Source organism: Dromiciops gliroides, chromosome 5, assembly GCF_019393635.1.
Source record: "Dromiciops gliroides isolate mDroGli1 chromosome 5, mDroGli1.pri, whole genome shotgun sequence".
In the NCBI taxonomy this organism is placed as follows: Eukaryota; Metazoa; Chordata; class Mammalia; order Microbiotheria; family Microbiotheriidae; genus Dromiciops; species Dromiciops gliroides.
This window is the reverse complement of record NC_057865.1, coordinates 233,144,728-233,158,249: the sequence shown is the minus strand read 5'-3', so window position 1 is coordinate 233,158,249 and position 13,522 is coordinate 233,144,728. Positions and strand designations below refer to the sequence as shown.

Sequence of the window (13,522 nt, the reverse complement as noted above, 5' to 3'; positions counted from 1 at the left end):
ACACACACACACACACACACACACACACACCCTCTTCTTGTAGTGAGGACAGATGGAAAGTCCGTGCTTGCCTCTCCATTTTCAAGGTAGGTGTGAACTCCGAGGCCATTATACCTTAGAGTAAAAATAGAGATGCCCTTCAAAGACTTTGTAGCTCCCAAAAATTATTCCCATGGAAACCAGATGATGTTTTTGGTCTCCATAAGAGGTCTGTCACACTGAACTCCATTGCAGTGATTTCAGCATACGTGAGGACATTAACTTGTCATCTGTCCTGAATGGGACAGGATTATATATGAAGTAAATTGTGCAAGGATTCTCCTGCATTTTTTTAACCTTGCACCGCCTTTTTTGGTCATTTCCCAATATATTGTCACCGTATCGTACCTTCTCTTATAATGTAGAAAAATAAACAAAATCAACCAATTCCATAGCTGTTTCTGACAAAACACATGCAGCATTTTTTCCCATAACTTCCCCAAACCCACCTCTACCTCCCCACTGCACATATTCTCTCTTTTCCTTCCTTCCCTCTCTTTCTCCATCCTTCCCTTTTCCTCTTTCAGAAGACATTGTGTTTCATCATCTTCCCCTTAGAGCCAAGATTGATCATTGCAATTAATCTGAGTTAAGCTGCCTTTCAGTATTTTCATTTGTTATTTTAGTTACTATGTATATTATTCTCCCAGTTCTGCTTACTTCACCCTGCATCCATTCATACAGGTCTTCCTGTGATGCTCATCTGAATTCCCCATAATCAGCATTTTTATGGTATAATATTCCATTATGTTCATGTGGTATGGCCATTTTTTATCTTAACTGATTGTGTGTGTATGTGTGTGTGTGTGTTGGGGGCAGAGGGTATGTGAAGGTAATTGAGGTTAAGTGACTTGCCCAGGGTTAGACAGCCAGTAAGTTTCTGAGGCCAGATTTGGACTCGGGTCCTCCTGAGCCCATGCTCTATCCACTGTATCACCTAGCTGTCCCAACATTTTTTGTTTGTTTGTTTTTCTTAAAAGCACACTTTCCAAGTGATCTTTACTTACCAAAAATTGGGGTGGCTAAATAGCACAGTGGATAGGGTGACAAAGTCTGGTATAAGGAATACTCCTGTTACTGACTTCAAATCTGACATCAGACACTTACTAACTCTGTGACACCAGTCAAGTTACTTGACCCAATTTGCCTTGGTGTCCTCATCTCTAAAATGAGCTGGAGAAAGAAATGACAAATCACTCCAGTGTCTTTGCCAAGAAAAACCCAAAATAAGGTCATGAAGAGCCAGACACAACTGAAAAAAGACTGAACTGAAGCCAAACATCACCCAAGAACTTTTGCTTCAGCAAGGTGGTCAATCCCAGTACATCCTCTTCCCTCTCAACTACTACTTCTGCTTCTTTGCATTATTCCCCTTTCTTCCCTTTCTTTCTTTCTCTGTGCTGTACTTCCCTACCTCACTTGAGGGCAGGATAGATAAGGAGTAAAGAAGACAGACCAAACCTCTCTTTCCCTGCTACCCCAGTCAGTGAGACTGCCCACTTTCCCCAGAGCTTTGTTTGTTATGCATGTCCGGTGCTTTCACTGATCCCAGGTGAGCAGGTCAGCACTTTGTCTGCCGTGGACAGTCTGAGAGCCATTATTTTGTGTCCTGGAACCTTTGGCTGTCTGGCAAAACCTGTGGACTTCCTTGGGCTGTATGGGGTGTTCAGGCAGGACCAACACCTCTGGTGTGAGGGCTTGCTGAGCCCTTTTCAGGGCTGCCCACCCACCTTTGGTGTTCACTTGTCACTTAACTCTCACCTGTGGCTCCAAGAAGCTGTAGCATGCTCACTGGTCACACCCCCACAAACCATCTTGGCAGAAGAGCTAAAGCAGGTTAAGGATAATTGACAGGCTTCAACCCTATCAGTGAGTTAAGGGACTATCTACCCCAAACATATGAAGGCTTCCCCAGGCAGGGTGGACAGATGAGAATAATTTGTTCCCAACAGCCTTGAAGGCGGCTGACGCAGGGACTGTTCAGTGCTTAGGGTTTGATCTGACATCAAAGACACCAAGGTCATCCGCTGCATTCCAGGCCATAGCCAATTATCTTGACTTTTGTCTTGCCACTGGACTTTGATGTCTCTAGAAGAGACAGTGAGGCTGACAACCTCGCACAACTCTGCACAACTCTTAAATTCACTTCATGTGTGAGTCAAAACACCGCACCGTGATGTCATCGGCCTTCTGAAAACAAAGGACAAACAACAACATGAATCCCTTCTAAGACTAACGTTTTTAAATGCGTAAAATAAAATATATAGATTACAGAGGAAACCAGTTGTTTTAAAATACTTTAAAAACAAGTTGGTGGACCTTTGCCTTAAAGAGTTGCCCATTGTGCTAAGAGATTAAGTGATTTGCCCATGATCACACACAGTATTAGAAATGGGATTTAAATCCAACACTCCTTGGCTCCGTGGCTGTTTTTTTTAGCCACTACCCCACTGCAGGTCTTGTTTTTCTAGGGTTAATATACAATCATTAAATTTGAGGTGCAAACTCCAGAACCAGGTACTGTGAGTTTTTGCAAAAATTAATTGCATTTTATTTGAAAAGACCACACACCCACACAACACAATGCAAAAAGAAAACTACCCTTTTATATATATATATATATATATATATATATATATATATATATAAGCAAATTCTTACCACACAACTTAGAGATATAAAAATATAGAGGAGCAGCTAGGTGGCACAGTGGATAGAGCACTGGCCCTGGATTCAGGAGGACCTGAGTTCAAATCCGGCCTCAGACACTTGACACTTACTAGCTGTGTGACCCTGGGCAAGTCACTTAATCCCAATTGCCTCACCAAAAAAAAAAAAAAAAGAAAGAAAGAAGTGTTGAGTCCCCCTCTGATACCATATTGTAGCATAGAAGGCACCCTTGATTCCCAAAGGCAGTTGGAGTTCAAGCCATGATGTGCCAGGCTAGTGGCAGACCACTTTGTCACGTGTTTGAGGGAGGAGCCCAGCTAGATATGAACAGTCTTATCACCAGGTTGATTACCTTTATGAGGCACCAAGAGCAGAATTCAAAATCTCTCGAAATTGTTTATATCTTCAGGAAATGTGTAAGAGACTTTCTAGGAAAATGTGTGGAGGGGCTAAGATCTGCATCTGTGGAAGGAATACTCACACCATGAAATTACCTTGAAGGACTGAAGGATCTCAGATGTATGGAAAGCTAGGAGATGGGGAGAAATAGAGCTAGGTGGCATTTTCCAGAATTCAAGGTTCTTTTGATTTTGTCAGGTTACTTCCATGGAAACTTTATTTTAATTCCAGTCTTTATTTTACAAATGCAACTGTGTGGCTTTTAGAAAGAATGGGCACTAAGAGTATTTTAAGGCTCATCAGGGTTTATTTAATCTGGAAAATCTAGTACCGGTGCTTAGGTTGTATGAATGTTGCTGCTGCAGCAAGATATTCATCAACAGGGGCTGAATTATGACATTGAGAAATTATTCTGTGTTGCATTAATGCAGATGGGGTTGGTCATAAGAAAAGCAAAAGAACACAGCAAGGTATTTTGAATGGTCACTTTTCCCCCCTCCATCAGCTGAAGCATCTGTACGTTTTCCTGGCTGTTTTCTGTGATGTGTCTCTCCAGAACTTGGAGAAATCAGCGTTTCAGCTGCATTTTTCATAACATTCTTCCTTGAGGATCCATTTTGGAAGTAAAGTGAACATTCACGCACCTATATCAATTCCAGCCTGCTATAAGATATACCTCCCTCCCCATCTAACTTTGACACCCCCTAATTAGAATCTAGCTTGCCTTCCCTATGAATAGAGGCAAACCCTGCCTCGTTCTGTCCGTCTGATCTTTTTCTTTTCCCCCTTGTCATATTTCCATACCTCCTTAGGAAGAACCAGTGAATTCTGCCTCCTCTGTATGAATTCACAAAGTTCACCGTTTCTTGAGAAAACAGATACAGCCTCCCCAAAGCCCAGGATTGATAGACACTGTCAAAAAGGGTTTTCTGAATGGTTTCTTTTTGTCACTTTTTATAAGATTTTCTCCTCCATTCTTGGAATGTGCGGTTTAATGTTGCGTTTAGAATCGCTTTCAGCAGCAAAAGTATGTAATGGAATTGGGGCATCCTGTGAATACTCTTTTAACAATGTCACAGATGCCTTTTGTTTGCAGCGCTGCATTTTGCACAGATTGGTGATAACCATCTGGGGCTCAGCTCTGGATGTGTTCCTTGTCCTTTATGATTTAAGTTCTGAGCGTGACTTCCCCATAGGTGAGTTTCTCTAGTTAGTTTCTATCTATCAGAATCCAAACTCTTCATTATCTCCTGGGAAGTGAAGAGCAAATAGTAGTGGGTCTATTATTTGGTCTCATATTTTCACATTGCTTAAGAGTTTTCATAATTTAAAAATTATTTATTCATTTATTTGTTATTTGACAATAATTTTCACAGAATTTCACCATTTGGAATTATTTCATTTTATAACTAGAAGGTGTCAGGGAACATGTCCTCCAAAGTTCCTTATTATACATATAAGGACTGGCTTGCCTGCCCAAGGTCACACAGCTGGCTAATGTGGCCAGAAAGCAGTAGTAGAGAGAAGAGGCAAGACTTGAATAGGGAATTTCTGAGGTCTCATTATCAATGAAAAAAGGATAGAGAGAAGAAAAAGGGAAGAAGTGAATTGGAAGTTGGATTTCAATAAGGAACAACAGCCTATGACTTTGCAATGCAACGCATAGGTTCCTCCTGACATTAGCATTAGATGTTCTTCCCCTCCTCCTAAAACCATGAATGGGTGTTGAGAATCAGGTTTGACAGTTGTCGAAGTCTTCCTGTCGTTTTCTGGGCAGATGGCTTACATCTCATTCAGGTTACCACTCCCAGCAACCTACATAATTTGTGTCTTCTTCCTGTGCCCAATAATTCCCATTGTTGGTGGCATCTGTGAATCTTCATTCCTTGAGAATGGAAAGCTGCTGTCTCCTCAGAGGGTCCAGTTACACCATTAATGGAAAAGGCCTTAAATCCATAATATAAGATAGTCTTTCAGTGATCCTTCTTTTCTCTGCTCATCCTATTCTATCTTCCTCCTTTAAAGCAGGTTTATACTTATACCTCTGGATGGTTTTTTTTCTTTTTCATTTCTTCCTTCTTTGAAAAGACATCAAAGGCAATTAGGTGGTGCAGTGGTTAGAGCACCACCCTGGAGTCAGGAGAACCTGAGTTCATATCCAGCCTCAGACATCTATTAGTGTGTGACCCTGGGCAAGTCACTTAATCCATGTTGCCCCCCCCCCCCAAAAAAGGAAAGGAAATGAAAAGTCATCTTTCTCTCTCTGACATGGCAGAGAGTAGGCAGAATCTTGTGACCCTTTTACTTTTCCTAGCAGTGAAACCAACATTTTTGTTCCTTTATAGGTGTTAACTTGTTCAACTCATCTAGTTCAGTGGTTCTCAGTCTTCTCCACAGTGGCAGAGCCTTTCAGTTTAAACAAAACTAGTAGTTCTTGTAGTAATACCTCTAAAAATTAATATTTTTAATTACTGTTGACAAACATAAGGTTCATTTAAAAAAACAAACCAACAAACAATTTGGAGATACTCATAGTGCCATTGACAAAACACTGGTTTAGTTCTTACCTAATCCAAGTGACTGTTCAATCTTTTGATCCTTTAAAAAAAATCTCATTACTTAGATCAGGGTGTCTTAATTTGGGGTCCTTAAAATCAGATAGGGAAGGACAGTTGCATCTTTTATTTTCAGTAACCCTTGTTTCCTTCATAGGTCTATGTCCTTCATTTATATATTGTAAAGCAGTCTGAGAAAGGGTCTGTGGACCTCACTAGACTGCCAAAGATGCCCATGCCACACAAAAAGTTTAAGAAGCCCAGACTTTGCTGATGCCTCATCTCTAGGTGGACTGGATGACTTGAGGGTGTTGTCTAGCTGTTAAATCTGCAGTCCTGTGATCTAAGATCCGCATCAGCTCTGATAGTAACTTCTTTCCCGTTTTCACAATTGGGGCCACACTTTCCTGTCCCCTGTCATATGCACCTAGTCAACCATCTGTATTTTTCAGAGATATCTGCCAGTCTTACAAAGTCTTTTGAGTAGCCTGAAGAAGAATGAAACTAGCAACACTTAGACCAAGAAGGCTTTTATTGGGACCTTTTAACTCACAAGGAAAGGCTAGTCATTAATGAGGACCTTCCAGGACACTAGGAAAGTAGGCCAGGTGTGCAACCAGCAACTGATCACAGTTACAGTCTGAACAAGGATAGGCCCAGAATCCACAGAGAACATTGCTGGCTGGAGCAAGTGGGCGTATGTCCATGAGGATCCCACAACAGGCTCTCCCCAGGACTTGGAACATTGTAATACCAAATTCATTTAAAAATTTTTTTAAAATAATAAACATTTTTATTTATAGTTTTGATTTCCAAATTTTATCCCTCCTTCCCTCCCCATTCTCTCCCTGAAGCAGCAAGCAATCAATTATAGGTTATAAATGTACAATTATGTAAAACATTACCATATTAGTCATTTTGTATGAGAAAACTTGAATAAAAGGAAAACATGAAAGAAAGTGAAAAATAGCACACTTCAGTCTATTATTCAGTCATCAATATCAGTTCTTTCTTTGGAGGTGGATAGTATGTTTCATCAGTAGTCCTTTGGGGTTGTCTTGGGTCGTTGTATTGTTGAAAATAGTTAAGTCTTTCACAGTTCTTCATCAAATAATATTGCTGTCTCTGTGCACAATGTTCTCCTTGTTCTGGTCACTTCACTATATATCATTTCATACAAGTCTTTCCAGGCCTTTCTGAAGTCATCCTGCTTGTCATTTCTTATAACACAATATTATCCCATCACCATCATATACTACAACTTGTTTAGCCGTTCCCCAACTGATTATACCAAATTCTTACCACTCTTTCCTTCATTACCCCAAGAATCAAGGCAGCCCTTGGATGCTGAAAACCACTGGGTATTTTATGGGAGAAGTTCATGCTTAGGCACATTTGATGGCTTCTATACTTCTGGTGTCAAAGGCAGGTTAGTGCCAGTCAGCATGGTGACATGGGAGATGGAGATTTCTAGCAGGATGACTCCCTTGTAAATCTGAGAAGAGGGAAGATAGCAGGAAGAAGAGAGCCTTGTGTGTCTGAAGTAGACAGTCTGTCACAAGAAAGAATAGGCCTAAGAAAACAAGTCTTTTTTCCCCAGATGACTGCCCCATCTCTTGACTTAACCTTGGGCTTCCATTCTCTATTGGTCATTTTTGGTCTATCCTTTGTGGTAAAAATTATTTGTGGTAAAGATTAATATAGCAGTTTTAGCTGAATCATTTGGGAGGGGCTACACCTGGCCCGCCCCGAGGTTACATATGCTACTGAGGTCAGAAGGAGGACTCTGCATAGGCAGCTTTTGAAGGACCTCCCCTTTTGGGGGAGGGGAGATTGAACGCTCCCTGAAGGGAGGCAGGCTGCTTCCGGAATGCTAGGCGTCTTTTGGATCTCAATCCTTTCCTTCTTGGCACTTGCTCTGGTGGTGTGTTTACTCTCTGTGTGGTGACTCCCCTTGTGATGGTGTGTTGGCTGTTCTGGCAGCACGAGCAACTGTAGACTTTCAGGTTTGGTGAGCTAATTACAGAAAACCCTAAACTCCTTTGAACTAGCTTAGTTGGGAACGGTCTGGGCAGTGAATAGGTTAAGCTTAGAGTTAAGAATATTTATCTGTATTTCTATTTTCCTATTTCCTTATCTTTGATTTTTTATTAGTTTCACCTTGGTTGTTTGATTAATTCCCAAGTAATAAAATCTGATCCTTTTGTGAACTAAAGCTTAGAGGCTCCTTTCTTATTGGCCTGGGAGAAATATCTAAAAAGGGCAGTTCAGAGCTAAGGGAGAACCTAAAAGGTCCCTCATATTTCCAGGACCCCAATATTAAAGTGAGTCACCCAAATAACACTCAGTATATCAAATTTTGGCCCTCACGCCTTCCCAATTTCAAGGTCATTTTTAGTAGAAGAAGCAATTGTGAATTGAGTATGTAGATTCACCCCTTTCCTGTCAATCTCTAAATAAGGAAACTGGGTCTGTTTCTCTCATGTTTAGCCTCCAGGCTGCTGCCCTGACTTCCCACAGGGCTTTTTTATGCCATGCCATACTCACTTCATCACCCTGGAAGCTCACTCCCTTCCTCTTGGAAGTACCCTCGGGTCCCATGGCCACTCTGTGATTGGCTGGTTCCTCCCAGACTCTCCCTTTTAAAGACCTCGCCCAGGCTAACCACATCTTCATTCCTCTCCAGGCTGCACTCTTGATCATCCACAGGACTTGCTCTACTGTGTCTCTGCGTCAGAGCATCTCTCTTCTCTCTCCCCCATCCCACCCCATTTTCAGCTTCCTTTTATGTGTTTTTTTAGTTGCCGTTCAGTTGTTTTTCAGTCAAGTTTGACTCTGTGACCCTATTTGGGGTTTTCTTGGCAGAGATACTGGAGATACTTCATTTCCTCATTTTACAGATGAGGAAACTGAAGCAAACAGGGTCAAGTGACCTACCCAGGATCACACAGCTAGTAAGTGTCTGAGGCTGGATTTAAGTTCAGGAAGATGAGACTTCCCAACTCCAGGTCCAGCACTCCTTCCTTGCTACTGCACCACCTAGCTGCCCTCTTTTTTGTGTTGTCATACACAAGTAGTATGTAAGCTCCTTGAGGGAAGGCCTGTTTTTTTTCCCTGCTTGTATTTTTGTTGTGGTTTGTTTTGGGGGTTTTTGCGGGGCAATGAGGGTTAAGTGACTTGCCCAGGGTCACACAGCTAGTAAGTGTCAAGGGTCTAAGGCTGGATTTGAACTCAGGTCCTCCTGAATCCAGAGCCAGTGCTTTATCCACTGTACCACCTAGCTGCACCCCCCCCCGCCCCGCTTATATTTTTATTCTCAACACTTACCATAATACCTGGCATATAATAAATGTTTAATAAATGCTGTTGACTTGACCTTCAGCAAACTCTTTTCCATGTCTCAGTTTCTCACTGTAAATTTGAGTTCCAAATTTTATCCCTCCTGTAAATTTGTGCTCTCATATTCCTCAGAAAAGTCCTATCATGTGCTTTAAAGCTCTCAGATAATAATAACAAATGTTAACTATGATATATAATATACAATTTTATTATGTGATGGAATTATATGTTACTAATGTATTTTGCATAGTGCTTTAAGATTTACAAAGTACTTTACAAATTTTATCCTGTTTTATCTTCATAACAACTCTAGGAGGTGGGTGTTATGATTATCATTCCTATTTTATACATGAGGAAACAGGCGAACAGAGATTAAGATTGCACAGTGATTCTCAAAGTATGGTCTGCAGACGGTGGTGGGGGGATGTCTCTTTTGAGGGGGTCATCAAGGTCCGTAATATTAAAATGACATTTTCCCATTTAAATACTCTTTCCTTTTCAACAACATATCTTTATGAGGCTGGATTTTCTTCATATGCTTCGGTCAAAACAACATCACAACAGATTGCCTTCAGAAGCAAATATGAAAATGCAGCTATCTTAAGTTAAGCCAGACATTCAAGACATGTGCAGAAATATGTAAAACAATGCTACTCTCATCACTCATTTTTTTGGTTTTGTTTTGGAAAATACAGTGATTTTTTAAAAATTAAAAATGTTAATTTATGTATCTGATTGCTTGCTGCCTCAAGGAGGGGTGGGTTAGGGGGAGTGATAGAATTTGGAACTCAGAACTTAAAATTAACATGTTTGTTTTAAAATATTAATTTCTGTTAACATCATGGGTTTATTATTACTTTAATGAATTAATAACTATTTTAAATGTACCCATTTTAGCATCTAATACAGTAAATATCATTAAATAGGTAACCCTTATAAACTAAAGCTTTTTGAGGTCCTTGGTAAATTTTAGGAGTGTAAAATAGTTGGTCCTGAGACCAAAAAGTTTGAGAATTACTGCTGTGGAGTTTCAGACTAGTCTACCAGTCATTGTACAAAACATTTTCTTTGCTAATTAGCTAGCATCCCAAGAACCCCCGTCTCGTTTGTTTTTTGGATAAAATGCCTATCCTATAATATGGGGACTGAAAAAGATCCCTTTAATGTCAGTTTATAAAGTGAATTATACTTACCTATATATGTAGTATTTGAGGGTGACATTTTGGACCAAACCTGTGATTTTGTTAAGGGCCACACACCCACAAAGGGCTGTGGCATAATCTGTGAGGATGCCTAAATCACCCATTACAGAACTGGTGTCAAACAAATCCCTGTCCTTCCCTTTACTTCATTATCCCCCAACTCCATCTTCCCCCCACTCTTGTGCAAGCTCCTGACCTCCCTCCTTCTTTGCCAGGTGTTAGACCCTCAGGGTGGTTTAAACAACCACAGCCTGGGCACCTGCAGCAGCTGTGCAGGTGCTGTTGGGGAAAATCCTTTTAAAAGGCAGGTAGTTTGGGAAGATTATCTTTATAGTTCTGACAGCTATCAAAATAAACTAAACATAGAAGCACATACATAGATGTAATTTATAAATGCATATGGGGGTACATGCTCAAAATTTTTCTTTTACTTATGGGGGGCACTCTCAAAAACATCTGCAGATTATTCATAGAAAGAATTCACTGTGAAGAAGCTCTGCTGTGCCAATGCATGCCAGCAATTGTTGTACATCTATAGTCTTACAGAGTTGTCCAGGGCACTGAGAAGTCAAGTCATTCGCCCAGCCAGTATATGTCAGAGGCCAGACACAAGCCCAACTCTTTACTGTGCCCTGCTGCTCCACATGTACAGGTGAAAATGTATGCAAATACATGGGGAAAGTATTCCAAGTTATCTCCTCATGCTTTTTTGGATTTTTTGGCTTCCTAACATAGGAGATTATATTTTTAGTCCAAAAGGACTACATAAGTGTGAGCTGTGAGATGGAGGCTGGCTTTCTGACTCTCCAAAAATGACTAAATCTCTTGAGATTTAAGAGAAGGAGCAAGGGTGGGTCGAGGTTCAGGCATGAGCCAAGTTCTGCGTATGTGACAAAGACCAGATAGGCCAGTCTGGGGCCCCTGCTGATTGTTTCCATTGCCTTTCTCAGACGCAGTCGAGGCTCCAAGTCTGGGATATTTTTGTTAAAAGTTGTATGCTTGTAAATTATAGTTGTAACATAGTTTGTTTCCATAAAATATATTAGTAAAATGTCTACAAAGAAGGGGTGTGTGTGTGTGTGTGTGTGTGTGTTTAATGTCTGCAAAGAGAAGAGGGTATGTTGGTGTGGGTGGATGCGGGCAATTCGTCCAAACAAGAAGGGGTGTGTGTGTGTGTGTGTGTGTGTGTGTGTGTGTGTGTGTGTGTGTGTGTGTGTGTGTGTGTGTGTGTGTTTAATGTCTGCAAAGAAGGGGGTATGTGGGAAGGGTGTGGGTGGGTGGGTGTGTGGGTGTGTTTAATGTTTGCAAAGAAGGGGGTATGTGGGGGGTGGGTATATGTGGGTGGGTGGGTGGGTGTTTAGGCCAAACCTTGGACCCAGCTTGAATCAGCGTGTGGAGGGCTTGCAGAGGTTGAGCAGGCCCGGGTTTTTCTCCATTTTCTTCCCTGCCTGATCCTAGTCTCTTGTCCCTCCTAAATTTTCCACGTTTTAAATCTGCTCCGTTTGTCTGACTGTGAAGCTTCCTTTGCAACCCTATCTTGTCATCCACAAGAGTTACTTGAGCAAAAGCACCATCTTCTGCTCTCGGCACGAATCATTAGTGTTTCACATCGGTCTTCATTCTGTTAATGCAGAAGTCACCCGTAGTTGTTTTAGGGGAGCAAGTGATGTACCTTGGAGTCTACCAAACTCTACCCCATAGTTGTACTTAATCAGAATCAGTACTGGAGCTACTGAATCCTACCTGTGTGAGGCCTTTGCTACACCCCAGTAGCTGCTAATGCCTCTCGGCCCCCCCCCCCAATATTACCTTATATTTATTTCATTTTATGTGTTAATATGTAGGTGTGTTTTCTCTCTCAATAGAATGTAACCTCCCTGGGGGTAGGAATGGTTTCAGTTTTGACTTTGTATCCCTACGGACTGGCACATAGTAGGTATTTAATAAAAGCTTGTTGACTATATGATCTGATTCATTGCTGGAATCTGTCAACTGCAACACCCCTCAATGCATGGCTTCCTTCCCACAGTTTCTGTGGTTTAGATAGATTAAGGAAGCATTTAAGTACTAGGCGCAGGGGCTATAAAACTCAGAAAACAAGACTTTCAAGAAACATATTTTCTTTCTCTCTTTCTTTCTCTCTCTTCCTTCCTTTTTTTTCCTTCCTTCCTTCCTTCCTTCCTTCCTTTCTTTTGGAAAATGAGGGTTAAGTGACTTGCCAGGGTCACACAGCTAGTAAGTGTCAAGTGTCTAAGGCTGGATTTGAACTCAGGTCCTCCTGAATCCAGGGCTGGTGCTTTATCCACTGCGCCACCTAGCTGCCTCCAAGCATATGTTCTAATAGAGAAGGCCCAAACATTAAGGAAGCTGAAAAGGAGAGGGGAAGGGATATCTAGGGGAGGCAAGGTTGCCCTTGAGAGGGAGTAGCTCAGTCTGTAGAGGCAGTTGAAGTGAGGGGGAGCAGGCGTGTCTGGGGCCCCTTATAAAGTAGCAGGACTCACCAATCCAGGATGTGGAACCTTCTCCAGTTGGGCAGAAAGGGAACTGGTCCATTCTAATAGACATGACCTTTTTTGTAGTTTGTTTTTTTTCTTCTTTTCCATGGAACAAGTCCATGTTATCTAGATTTAACTTCCCTGGCCTCCCCTCTCCAAAACACCCCTTTGCTCTTTGTGAGGGTTAAGGGGAAGCCACCCCCCACCCCCCACCACCGCATTCATATTCCCTAGTTCTCAGCTGTCTCCTACATGGAGACAGTCACATAGGAGGGGGTAGGCCAAGCCCCAAAGGCAATGGGAAGAGAAGCAGACATTTTTTCTCAGTGTCACTGACTTAACATGTTGAAAATTTCCCTAGTGCCACTGCACAAATCATACATGAATGCTTAATGGCAATGCCTAAGGGGCAGAATGAAACACCGGCATCAAAGTCAGAGTTCCTCACTCCCCTGGGAGATGGGTATATTAAGCTGTTAGAATGCCCTGCCTGGTGGGTAGCCTTGCACTGCTATAAACTTGGTTACCTTAATGTTAAGGTTAATGAGTTCTAACCTGTGAAAGGACAGTCTGATAATTGATTCAGTCACCCAATTAGTGCCCACACTCCAAATCTCTGCCCCCCCTTCCTTAGTGTGGGGAGATAGTAGAGACCTCGGCTGATTTCCTAATGGCCTCCTTTTAAGCCATGCATAAGCATCGCTGGGTCAAAACCGTTTCTTGCCTTTTCTTTTGAGAAAAATGAGCAATTGTTGTGAGGTTTTTTTCTTTTCATTTTTTGGAGAGTTTTGGTTTTGTTTTGTTTTGTTGCTTCTTTGCAACC

General features: G+C 41.6%; 1 protein-coding gene across 1 annotated transcript in view; it reads left to right on the top strand.

Annotated features, from left to right (window-relative positions):
* PPM1H (protein phosphatase, Mg2+/Mn2+ dependent 1H) overlaps positions 1-13,522 on the top strand; it is a 326,647-nt gene that overhangs the window by 199,054 nt on the left and 114,071 nt on the right.